The sequence below is a fragment of the Aplysia californica genome, unplaced genomic scaffold, assembly GCF_000002075.1.
Source record: "Aplysia californica isolate F4 #8 unplaced genomic scaffold, AplCal3.0 scaffold00061, whole genome shotgun sequence".
NCBI lineage: Eukaryota > Metazoa > Mollusca > Gastropoda > Aplysiida > Aplysiidae > Aplysia > Aplysia californica.
The window spans coordinates 1,534,891-1,546,854 of NW_004797331.1; the positions used below are offsets into that span (position 1 = coordinate 1,534,891).

Sequence of the window (11,964 nt, forward strand, 5' to 3'; positions counted from 1 at the left end):
CCATTATTGTGCTCAATATGGTACTCATCTGTTTTCATGGTGACTGTCTTTGGTGCCTGCGACAGCTCCCATCCTGTACTGGACACATTCTTTGCTGGCAGGGCAAGCCACTGTTTTCGTATTGTCACTTACTATACATGACACATTCTGTGCCAGCAGGGCAATCTCCTTTCTTTCTTTCTTTTTGTATATATATATTTAAAAAATCATTTCCTCAACTTATGACACATGTGTCAGCTGACCCTCAAAATGCTTGCATGGAGTTGTTTGCTCTGAACTGTGAGGGCGAATACTTGGACATTATCTGTCTTCTGTGTTGTGTTACTTGCTTACTGCACCATTCAGCTGTGCCACTTTTTATCACTTTTGTTGTTGTTGTCTTTGTCATATTTTTTATTTAAAGATATATGAATTGAAATGTCTAGCAACATTTTGTTTAGAGATATTATAGACTACTATATTTTTTTTGTATTTTAGTCTTTGCTGTGTAAACATTTTGCTGGTTGGCAAGCTGCAAGGTGTATTGTCCATTTTTTAATATTTTTTTTCTCCGAATGTTGTTTCTGTGCACTGTTTAGCACAGGTTGTTTGGTGTTCCAGGTGTGAGTTTGTGACTATGTCTTTTCTGGGTTTTTTAAAATTTTATTTTTCTTGAACAAGTACTTGTTGTTCACACAAGTATTGGGATCAACTACGTTCCATGGCCATGTTTCCTGGTCTAGAATCATTTTTTTAAAAAAATTATTTTTGTCATCGGAGGCCCGTAAAGATACATTTTGCTACCCAAGAATTACAAAGTTCTATCTGCCAGTACTTAGTTTTGAGAAACTTGATGTAAAAAATTTTTGGTTCCACATGTCGAGCTTTTTCAAATGCAATCCTTTGAATATTTTTATAACGACTCCGAATAATCATACGATTTTGATAGAGCAGTTCTCATGGTCTTAGTAACTCAAAGCAGCCAAATATGTCAGATAGAACTTTGTAATTCTGAGGTAGCGACTTGTACAGACAGTCCAGGACTAATGATGGTTCCACAAACCAGATGGTACACACTCAGTACAACAAAGTAGAGATGGGTTTTTTTCCTCGATATTTGTTGGGTTTGGAAGCTTTAATTCCCCCGTAACCCTTTTTAAAAACGCTTTGTGAACTTAATGTCGATATCGACCTGTCTGTTTGGCATTCCAGTAAGTTTCATAATTAATCTAGCATCTCTAGTGAAAGCTTTGCACTGGAATTTCACATTTCCATCTTTTCCTGGGCTGATATATACCATTACAAAACACAATGGGCTTTTGGTGCTTTCTGAAGTGTTCCATGGATTGCACAAGGTATATTCAACATTTTCTGTGAAAAACTTTTTTGTATCATGTATCAATATTACTCAAATTGTAGTAGGGTAATGAGTTTTCTGAAAATGTTGGAAACAAGCTGTGATGTTTTGTAGATTTGATGTTGAAATGCGCCTCAGAATTATATTTAAAATCTACTGTGGGTTATCTGTTCATAGCCCCATGGCAAGTTGAGGAACGTTTCGATGTATAATTTTGATGCTCTGAAATGAATTTTTTGTCGTAAGGGAAATTTGACTTTTTTATGCAGGGAAACTTCACATGTTTTGCTGTAATTTTTTCTGTGTTCATTCAATATTGGATATATGTATATGAAACATGTCTTTGTGAAATGAAATTATCCCTTGTCACTGACCCTTCGTTTTATTTTTGTTTGTTTTTGTCTTGTCTTTTAAATGTTACTTTAATGATGTTGAAGTAAGAGTTACAACAGAGAAGTAGAAATTAATTGGGAGGTTTTCGAAACAAAATTTATTTTTTTAGCACTTTTACAATTTGTTAGGCTGCCTTGTTTTGTGTTGTTGGACGATTTATTTTATGGGGTTAGAGTTCCTCTATAGAATGCTGAGCAGTCTGTTTATACTCCCTGTTGGATTTAGATTCCATCTTTTGCATCATTATGTAGCCATACTCTGAAACAAGAAGTGTCAAGTGTGAAAGCTCAAGACAGAGGCTGATGTGTATTTATAATTCTGGAGGCGCCGGCCTTTGCTTTACTTTTAGAAGTAACCATGAATTCTTCAGACCTTAAAATTTGAAATAAGTGGAGCATGATTTTCATGATATTGAACTTAAAAATGTAAAAATTGTTGACAGGGATTTCTCTTGGACGTTACACTATACCACAGAATTGAGCTATTGGTTTCTCATTCCACTTTTTCAAAATATGACTGTCGGTTGTTCAGTACAAGTTAAAAGCTCCACAGATAAAAGCAAACATGAATCCCCAAAGTGTAGGCCTACTGATATATTGCTGATGCTACTTTTTTTTCAAGAATGCTCTATAACTGAGCCATTGGTTGCAAACGATGAGACAGGCCCATTTCTGTAAGGTGCCAAAAGAAATGATTTGTGTTGAAAACACTTAAGCAAACTACAGGCTTTATCTGATGACAGGGATTAACTCCTGAGGTTCCCTGCGGAAGCAGCTTGTTGAAGATGTTCACAAAAGGGAACTGACGCTGTAAATTTTGAGAAATCCGATGAGTTTCTTTCTTGCACTTGTGTTGTCCCTCATTCGTTCAGAAGAAATGCTCTGTATTTTTTAATTAATTCTTTTTTTAAGTCTTAGTACAGTTCATATCTTTGCATGTAAATGCAACGGCCACACGTTTAAAGCTTAGAGTCAGAATTTCATGATCAAGTCTCTCCCATAGGAATTTCAACTCGACTCATATAACCAGTACCCTTTTGTCCGATACCTGAACTGATTGTTTTGCAAAATTTGTCCGATGGTAATGTCCAATCTGGACAAATTTTTTATCACACCTGATTGGTGTACATTAGAAACAGCCCACATGAGTAAATTTTGCAAGAAAGTGCTTGGGATGGCTTGTGTGCTTGTTGAGTTGTTGCCAACCTGTTTACAGGAGTCCTTCAGCACCTGAATTAATATTCGGTTCAAGTGAGAACTGGTGGAAAATCGCCCAAGCTGAGATCATATCTCCACAAAATTGCGCCAGCAGACAACCCAGATCCGTCCTGTCGAGCCTGCAAGAGGACGAAACTATGGACCATGTGTTCCTGAGATGTCCCGCCAGCTATCGTACCAGAACCCGTATGCTGGGACATTTCAGTAACCCATTTTCAGCACTTTTTAAGGACCCCCGGGCGAGTGTTGAGTTCCTGTGTGCTGTCGGCATCGCTGACCGTTTATGAAGCCACAGCGCCAGAAGAGAGAGAGAGAGAAGTGAAGTATTGCACAAATTTTGTAGCTTTGAGCCCAGGCCTCCTGAGTTTACATGGTCCTTTCAGTACACCTATTACACCCAAGGACCTGAAGGTAAATTTATTTACCCGACCTTGTGGTGAGGCATACGCTCGATGTGTGAAAGGGTAAATGGCACACACTCAGGTCTGTAATCCAGCCCACTTTTTGACATATGACAATATTATTATTTTATAATGATGATGGAGAAGGTGACACAAGATTGATAACATGGGCCCAATCAAGGCATTTTTTTTTTCTTTTAGTGGAGGACTATTCTTGCAGACTTTATTCTTTTCCAGACCATATTTTTGTTCTCAACTCAGAGCAGTCTGGTTCTTTGGTAATCTGCAGAATCCCCTGCCATTCATTCACCTCTTTTTGGACTGTCACTTTCATCATAACCGTCCAATGCACAATTTTCTTGTCAAGCCAAAACAGTAGTCTCCACCTTAACGCACGGTACTCGGGAGGGAAGTGTGCTTGTACACAGAGGGTGCATTAATGAATGGTTGCAACCATCTCATTTCCTTAACACTTTAGTGACCTCCCTCCCTTAGGGGGTGGGCAGTCGCTTTTGCCGGTAATGTGACTGTTTTTTAAAGTCGGCAAAGGATTCCCCTATCATGGTTATGGCGACAACAGAGGCATTAAATGAGTGGCAGAAAAAGAAGAAGATCAACTCATTGTACTGATGTGCACTAACATGTTGGGAACCTAAGCAAACTGTTAGTGACAGTCATAGGGAACAACGCTCAGCTACTCGGCTTTCCAAATAATCACTCCTGTTGACTCATCTATTGCTACTTGGTAAATATGCATGAATGACATCAGACATGAGACTGAGGAACTTTTCTCTTGTGGTTCTTTGAACTGAACAAGTATGTTATTAGCTCTTCGAGCACAGCTGATCACCTGACTAATTTTTTAATCCTATAGGCCTATCAAAAGATTAGTTCTACAACATTCATGTGTGTTGTGTGCATCATATTCATAGGCCTAACTAAATATTAGTCACCCAAACATCAGTGAGAAACTTTCTCTCTAAAGACATTTCAGTGGGCGCCCCCAACGTATCACCCAGTCCTAGACCTATGTATTAATTTAATGGACTGACCATCATCAATGATTTATTTATAGAGGCACCAGCCATCCATGTCCAGGTGCTGTTTTAGCCTGTAGACCATCATCAATGATTTATTTATAGAGGCACCAGCCATCCATGTCCAGGTGCTGTTTTAGCCAATTTAATGGACTGTTCGGTTTGAAAATGCTGTCCATCACTCTTTGATCTGCGTGAGGGGCAGTTTCGCCAAATATCCAGTTGTCTAGACTTATCTAATATGTGTAGGTCTTAACAAAATTTTCCCTTTGTCAAACTTACATGTTGGTGTGTTTCACCGTTCGAAGTGTGCGTTTAGAGGAAGTGACCATGCGTTTTTGCAACTAAGTTATATAACAAAAAAACCCTGCCATATGACGAACGCGTGCGTTTTGAGTGTGAACGGAGTGTACGTTTAGGCGGAGACTACTGTATCGATTCTATTGTTTAATTGGAAAGATACTTTTAATATTCATTTGGTCAGTTCAAAGAACATTATGTGCACAGAACAAAGAGAGTATACGTACTCACTACTTTTCTTGGAGCTGTATTTTGTGTTCTGTGACAGAAGATCAAGAGGTGCCTATTTTAATTTTTTGTGTATCTTGTGTTGTTTTGGTACTTCGTACCTTCTGGCGTTGTTAGATACTTATAACGCACTGCACATCGTCAAATTTACACTGTTGTTCAGAGTCAGAATAAAATGAATGCGTTCATTTGTGAAACCTGCTTTTACTGCTTTTTTCTTTGTTCCTTGGCTGGAGATTTTTTAAGTTGTTCTCAGTACACACCTGTATCTTTTGTCACCCTGACCATGTTCGCCCTTTGGTATCTCACTCCTTGCCACAACAGACATTCCCATCTTCTCTGGTTTCGCAATATACAGTGCACTTGTTATAGTTATAGTTTGTACTATGGTAGTAGTAATAGTAGGGACCGATATATTATAACTGTACTGGCAGTGGCAGCGTTTCCTAATTCTGCTTCCAGCATATTGAATGCAGTTTTTATCATGTATAGCAGCTACATGTACTTACTTCAGTCAAATCTGGACTGATTACCTTGCAAGTAAAATTAAAACACGAGTTCTGTTCTCAAGTGCAGTTGGTTTGCTGGGGCTCTAGTGTGGTTTGCTCCTTCTTTCCTATCAAACGTGTATCATCCTTCTTTCCTCCTTTTTTCTGTTTCTCTCTTTTAACACCACTAATCTTCAGCACTTATGGCGTACTGGTAGGTATACTACATGATGTCCTTATTGTGTTGCAAGTGCCGTAAAACTCGTACTAAAACTAAAACAAAATATATTCTCAAGTAGGAAAGATGTGAAAAATTAAAGAAAGTCTCCCTCTTTCTGCCAAGATCAAGATGTATCCCACCCAGCCAAAGTTGGCCTATGTAGGCTAGATTTACTGGCCCCGCGGAAAATTGCATTTTTGAAATAGAAAAATTGCAAGTTAAACTGCCTAAAAATTGCAACCTTCCCGTCCCAGGCGCATTAATACAGGATTACAGTTTTAGTTTAAAAAACATGACAATTTGAGTACCGGTAGCATAAAAAAAGCAGAACAGCCTTTAAAATAATCATGACCCACCGTACAAATTTTATTAACAACATTTACTAGATTAGAAACAACACATGAGTACGTTAACAATAAAGGTATCGACCAAATATAATATAATACAGCCTGACCCAAAATAACGGAACCCTCGGTTTTTAAATTTAACCAAATTTAGTAACCGGGTACTTGGTTCATGCAAAGATCTAGAAGTGTAGTATGAGGTTTAGTTTATTAAAAAAAATTTTTTAATGAGAGATTCGAACAAGCAAAATTAGCTTATGCCCCAATCAATTCAGATCCTATTCTATTTTTCTCTTGATACTTTCGATACACCGGTAATCTGTATAAAGATATAGTTCAGATATTTTCTTTTTTAAAACCAGTATGGTATTGTTTTGACTCCATGTCAAATCGTAAAATACAGCAATTTTTTTTTCTCCAATAGTAATAATAATGTAGATCATTTCTATAACGACCACTCCCGTGTGAACGCAGCTTCTATTAAGGCGTTTTACATTTATTGAGTGTCTACGTACACAGTAACCGGGCACCTAGCCTCAGTGTCTACGTACACGGTAACCGGCAACCGAGCACGAAGTCTCAGTGTCGTCACGTACACGGTAACCGGGCAGTTCAGAACTCCAAGTTCAGTTTTTGTCATCCGGTGTTGCTTTCAACTCCAGCCATCTCCCGACTGTACCATTTTTAAAAAATCAATAACCCCCCCCCCCCCCCCCCCCGACTCCGGAGTCCTATACTTCGCAGCGCGCAAACTTTGGTGACCCCAACCGGTACTCACAATGTGGAGAGAAAGCACAGGTTCACTGACCGGTCACGATGGCGAGCCCGACAAGACGCTTGTACATACAATGTATGGCTTTCTTTTTTTTTTTCAACAAGTGACAGCACAGGACAAATATTGATTAATTTTCATTCCGGTTACCGTGTACGTATACTGAGACTAGGTGCCCGGCTTCCGTGTATGTAGACACATGCATCATGTACGAACAATATTCACTCGCGCGCGCTCACGCACACACACACACACACACGTATACCTAACACACGCACACACATGCACACCACACACACACCTACTTACTTTCTTATCACACGCGCACGCTTAATCTTACACACATTAGATCTTTGTGTCTCAGTCTGTGTTGTACATAATGTATTCCGGCCTAAATCCTAAATTTCCGGTTACAGCTTTCAGAGTACGCCCAGTAGATTAGAGCTGGGCCGAAACCATGATTTACGTAGGCCTATCGGCTCTGTACTCGCACCATTTCGAATTAAAAATTCTGATAAAATTAAAGCGTCGATGTTATTTTGCCTAATATTGCGTGTTTATTGCGGAACTCGACGAAGAACGCGGCAGCAAGACCTTGATTTCGTGGGGGGGGGGGGGGGGGGCGCAGATTTAAGCAGCCTGCCTCTTAAAAATTAAAAGATCTAAGTTATATTGATCAGGATTCAGAATAACAGTCAATCTGATGACCTGGTCCAGATAGGTTAAGTAAGTAACCGTTCTTGCTTCTTCCATCTGGTTTACCATTGCAATAACCTGTGACATGGTAAAATCGGGCACTGAGATTAATGAAATCAGAGAAACACCTTCCACTCATTGGGCAATCTTCATCGAATTTTTTTTTTTTTAGCCCAACACCCTTTATGTCCACTTTCTAAACACAGTTCTGTGTGTTTTACTGGGGGAAAAAAGTTGATCAGAGTGGGGGGTTGGCACCAGCGAAGTCAACTGTATCAAGATCTGTTGTCCTTATTTTTCCTTTTTTGTGTTTGTTACTCTCTTGTAACACCTCTAATCTTTGGCACTTATAAGACCTTAAATATAATGTGTTGCAAGTGCCGTAAAACTAAAACATTTACTTAAACAAGATGACCTAATTGTATTGCAAGCGCCGTAGAACTTACTAAAACTAAAATAAAATGTTTTAATGATCGTTCACCAAGAAAGTAAATTTGCAGTTCCCAATGTACATTCTTTCAAGATTTGAAAATCACAAAACTTAAGCATCCGTTTCATTACTAATTTTACCTCTGAAATCAGGCGACCCCCACCTTCTTCAAACTCAAACATAAATAATTAATTTAACTTTTTATTCAAGATAGGTGAGGGTATTTTTTTCCTCAAAAGCAAGATGAATGAACAAGTTTTAAGATACTGTATACAGTCGAACCTGTGTAAAACGGCCAGGCGTTGTCGAGGAGAAAAGTGTCCATATAAGACAGGTGGCTGTCATACGCAGGACTGATCAAAAGGAAGAAAACAAACCATTTACTTCTGAGGTCCAAACTGGCGGTGGTCGCAGGCTCAGGACTGCCGTAAGACTCATGAAAATGTTTTTGTTGTTGGATGACGTTTTTTTGTGGGAATTTTTGTTTTTTCATTATTTTTAAAAAAACGATGTTTCCTTGAAAGGTCAAAACAAAACGAAATGTGTCAGGCGAGGAAGGCCAAGTGCCATAGTAAGACGAATGGGTCGCCACCACTCGGCGAATGAGCGACACATCAGTCCCGAGTTTGTGCCGACTTCTATTGTTATGGACTGGGTTTACAGACTGAGTTGTGGGCCGAGCGTATAGGTTATGTATAATGAATCACACGCTTCCCTTACCAGCAGCTGAAAATTTATTGTTACCCATTGGTCTACTTGGGTAAACATTGTGAGCGACCTAAGCAACATGCTCCATTGGAGGGACTGACAATAACGACAGGTGAATGAATTACGATGGCTTGTCCGGGGGCATGCATCATTTTTGACAAAGCCTGGTTGTCTTTGACGGATACATTTGACAGTGGGTCGATAAAATAGGGTGGCCGCAGCCGTGTTGGAAAAGTGCCCGTATTACACAGTTAAATTATATAGAAAAACCTCAAGTGGGTGGATGGAAAGTGGCCGTTTGTATAGGTGGTCATATAAAATAGATGGCCGTCATGGCAGGTTTGACTGTTTTCCAATAACTAATAACTACACATGCCCAAAAGTTGATTTTGATGAGCACCCGATTCCTAAATTGTTGTGACGTGCCATATATTGATGCACTGTCTGTAACTTTGTGGGCAAATGTTTTACGGCATACGTTATAAAGCATTTTCAGTTTGGTAAAAATTAATTTTGAAATTTGGCAGTGTGGCAGCCTAAATCTACTCTTCACCAAGGGATCTTTACTATTTTAACATGCGCAACTTTCATACAGGACTTCCGAGATTTTTTTACCCTTATCCGAGAAGGTTAGGTGTTATATCTTATCTATCCTAAGATCAGGGGTGTGGCTGAAAGACAGCTGTAGTGTAAGGAGCCAATGAGTAGCAGTAGAAAGGTTGCAGAAAGAGTCAAGAGCCCAGAGGAGGGGGAAGAAAATGGAGATGACAGAACACGGTTAGAGAGCAGGAAAGGAGGTGAAATGAGCAAATTTAAGAGAAGAAAATTTTCCATCACTATCAGGTTTTAAACCCGGGACCTATCGAATGAGAGGTCTTTCCCATACCTCAAACAACAACATTTTTATTTAGCCTACTGTTAAAATGGTCCAAGATGGTAACCCACTGTCCTGGAAAAATGAGGCTGTCTTAGAGATAGGTGGACATCTTGGATACTCCTGAATAGTTTTATTAATACAGAAAAAATGAAAGGGGGAAAGTCGAACGTTATCGTTTGTACAGGTGATTGTCTTTGGCGGGTGGATGTTAGAGTAAGTTCGACTATTTAAAAAATGCAATTTTCTAAACAGTTTGAACACGATACTGCAAATAAAAATGATGACCAATGAAAATTAAATTTAAATTTATGGTTTGCCTGCAACAACATGAATAAGTTAAAAATATAAGAAAAAAACAACTACAGTTTGACAAATCAGTAGAAAACCCCTTTTTATTTAGACAATGATTTATTCACTTTTCAAGAAGTTCCATTATAAACATCAAATTTATGCAGTACAGAGATCTTCTTGTCACGCCCTAAGCACAGGATAATCAATAGATTTATGCAAAAGTACAAAGATCAGGCATTAATAAAGAAGATGGAAACATGTCCCAAGCAAAGCAGCTCACAAAGACTCAAACTAAGACGATTGCCTCATATATTAATACAGCCATAACACAGTTAAAACTTGTTCATGTCTGTCCATTGAACTAGGAGATTCCCTGCGGAAGGAATGTTAAAAGTTTAGTGGATACAGTACAGTTGCAGCAAGATTGAGACACAATTGACACAATCATGCTACGGTCCCCTCTCCCTCCACTCCCATGTCACTTGTCAGATAACCCTAATCAATCAACACATTCAGTGCTATTACCTTGATAATCAAAGCTTCAAAACATGCATGTAAATTGTAAAGGATCTATCACTTGGCACAAGTTAGTTCAATAATGTGTCGTAAATGCACCTCTGTTAGTGGCAATGGCAAGAAGGATGAAGAAAAGCTTATACTACACATGGAGAGGTTCAAACAAACATAAACTGTCACACCAGCTATATTTAGCCGTTGATGGAGACTATGGCTATGGAATCAACATGTAGAGGTATACAGAGTACCATTTTCTTCTTCAAAGAAAGTACTGTACAGTGATGTTTTTTTTCACGTTCGTGTTTCTTTGCATTTTGCCCGAAAGCCTTGAATTGGTGATTTGAGTAACCTAGTGTCACAAGTGTCCCAATGTAGTAATACCCTTTTTAACATTTTGCATATAACTTCTTTGAAAATTACAAAATTTGCAGGTGTAAAAAGCAGGATTACTCAAGGCAGTGCTGTACTATTTTTATGGACATCCATGCTCTGAAATTTTCGCTACTTTTGAAAGGTCTCAACGAATTTGCTCTTGCAAACAAAATGAGCTCTGTATTTTTTGTGATAATACAACGACATTGGAAGAATCAAGGTCTCAAGCCAAATTCCTGTTATTTCATAAGCACCACAACATCTCCTTCCAACAAAGACTTGCTTTTTTTTTTTTTTAAACAGAATTCAGTATTACAAGTTTCATAGCTTTTCCATAAATTCCAAAGACATTAAAAATAGAAATCATTTTAAAATCATAACATCTGAATCTTAATCATAATGGACGACAGGTCCATCCATTCTTATTAAAATATGCAAGTCCTGATTTCACAAGTAAGTGTACAAAAACCTCAACTTCTCAACTTTTAACCACAAAGGCTGACTAACTAATGTTACACAAACAAACCAGTGACATTACAACAAGGTCAAGTGCAAAGACAGACAACTTAGGTCATTACAAAAGAACACAGGTGAAAATGTATGGGCAAAAGGAAATATTTCAACATACTTTCCCTGTTGTCAAAATACGGATTTCACTATGCAGTTGCACCCCTCAGACAACATATTGAAAGCATACCTTCACAGCAAGACCATTGAATTCAATAAAAATGATTTACAAATCATACCTATAAATAAATCAGTACAAATATGTAAGTGTCAATTAAGATGTCGCTCAAATAACACTTCTCTCAAGGAAACATGGCATGGAAGTGTGCAATTCCTCACACCATGGGGACAGCATCTGACAGATAATAATCTCTTATTCCTCTCAACACATTCGCTTTCCGATGTGTTCCTTCAAGGCAACTTGTGTTAAAGCCTAAAATCTCAAGACTGCTCTGTTTGACTCCGATACTGAAAATTTCTAAAAGAAGGTCAATGTTTTACAATGTCAGGCTGAATTTTTCCACTTTGTAAAAGTTGAAACATATGCACACTGAGAGAATGGAAACCATCAGTACAGAATTTTGGGAATACTCTGGAAGTCTACAAGCAGTAACTCATTACAATCAGTGGGAAGGCTCATTAACCCCTCATCACTGACAAGTCGCTCCCAGCAATTTGCGATCGGAACCGATGTGCCGGGGATCCACTAGCAGCGGCTCAGTCACATTCCTTTACGATTATTTTGCATTTATTTGCTGAAAGGTGGGAGTTTTTTCATTAGATGAAGAACTGTCAAAATAGGTTAATTCCTTTTTAATTAATGACCAAATA

At 38.5% G+C, this 11,964-nt stretch overlaps 1 long non-coding RNA gene across 1 annotated transcript; it reads left to right on the plus strand.

Moving 5' to 3' along the window:
* Positions 1–4,353: 4,353 nt before the first annotated feature.
* Positions 4,354–5,112, plus strand: LOC106011134. Its single transcript, XR_001184675.2, has 2 exons — positions 4,354–4,445; positions 4,513–5,112. It is a non-coding gene; the product is annotated as an uncharacterized LOC106011134 (long non-coding RNA).
* Positions 5,113–11,964: the final 6,852 nt, after the last annotated feature.